Source organism: Brassica oleracea, chromosome C1 (assembly GCF_000695525.1).
Source record: "Brassica oleracea var. oleracea cultivar TO1000 chromosome C1, BOL, whole genome shotgun sequence".
NCBI lineage: Eukaryota > Viridiplantae > Streptophyta > Magnoliopsida > Brassicales > Brassicaceae > Brassica > Brassica oleracea.
Genome location: NC_027748.1, coordinates 29570277 through 29571848, shown reverse-complemented (window position 1 = coordinate 29571848; position 1572 = coordinate 29570277).

The window sequence follows — 1572 nt, the reverse complement described above, 5'->3', positions numbered from 1 at the left end:
CATTAGTAATATCCGGGCTATCAGCTGGATACGTTTAATGAAGGATTCGGCCAAGCCGTTCTGTGTATGTACATGTGCCACGAAGTGTTCTACACTTACCCCTATGGACATACAATACTCATGAAACGCCTGGGACGTAAACTCACCAGCATTGTCTAGACGTATAGTCTTTAGAGGGAAGTCTGGAAAGTGTGCCCTCAGTCTTATTATCTGAGAAAGCAGCCATGCAAATGCCAGATTTCGTGTGGATAGTAGACAAACATGTGACCATCTGGTCGATGCATCAATCAGAACCATAAAGTATCTGAACGTCCCACTAGGTGGGTGTATTGGTCCACATATGTCTCCCTGAATCCTTTCCAGAAAGTTTATTATCTCTTTATTAACTTTGGCTGGTGATGGCCTAGTTATGAGTTTCCCTTGTGCACATGCTGCACATGTGAGATTGTGTGGGACAACTCCTTTAATTGTGTGCCCTTGTGAATTCATTATCAACTTTCGCATCATGTTATTACCGGGATGGCCAAGCCGGTTATGCCATAGAGTGAAAATTCCGCAGGCATTAGCCTCGACCATACTGATCTTTGCATAGTATAGACCAGTAGACATTGCAGGTATGGTTTCTAGGATCTTTCTATTGCCTTTGGTGATCGAAATTATCTTAAGGAATTCTTTATTTCCTTCTTCCCATGTTTCAAGATGGAAACCATTCAATCTTATGTCTTTGAAACTCAATAAGCTTCTTTTAGAACTTGGGGAATACAAGGCAGTTTTGATTTCTAGATGAGGGCCCTTAGGCATCAATACACATGCCTGGCCGTGACCTTCAATCAGGCCGGCAAAACCTGCAATGGTGTGTACGTTTGCACTTTGCATTGTGAGATTTACGAAATATCTTCTGTCTCTAAGTATTGTGTGACTTGTGCCACTATCCACCACGAGTATGCTCATATCATCTTTCATTTCTATAAGTAATAAGATTTCTAATCTCAGAGACTTTATAAAACTTTAAAACTTTCTTTATTAAAATTTCAGAACACCAACAATAAAATTAAAAACATCAAAGCAATCATAAAGCAATAAGACAAGTCGTATCGAAAATTTTAGTCTTTGAGACAATCAGAAGTCTCAAAATCCATTTGGTCATCTTTAGCAATGTCGGAATCATCATCAGCCTCATATCCGGAATCGTGAACCATGTAAGCCTTCGGGTTCTTGTTCTTAAGACTTTCTTGGTAGAGCTCACATAAGTGCTTAGGAGTTCTACAATTATTGGCCCAATGGTTGCTCATCCCACATCTGTGACAAACGGATTTGGTCGAGTAAGACGGTTTGGATATACCGCCTTGAGCAGAAAGTGTTGATTCTACCAAGAAATCTGATGAAAAGGAGAGTGAAGATCATTTCGGTTTTGCCCCTGGTCGTTATTGTGGTTTCCTTTCCGGCCGGCTGAGTAGTTGTCTCGGTTGTTCGAGTAATTGTCACGACCACGGTTCTTGTATCCACCTCGGCCTTTGTCGTGTGATCTCTTATCATTCTGGATGTAATTGCACTCGTTGGGATCTTTCTTTT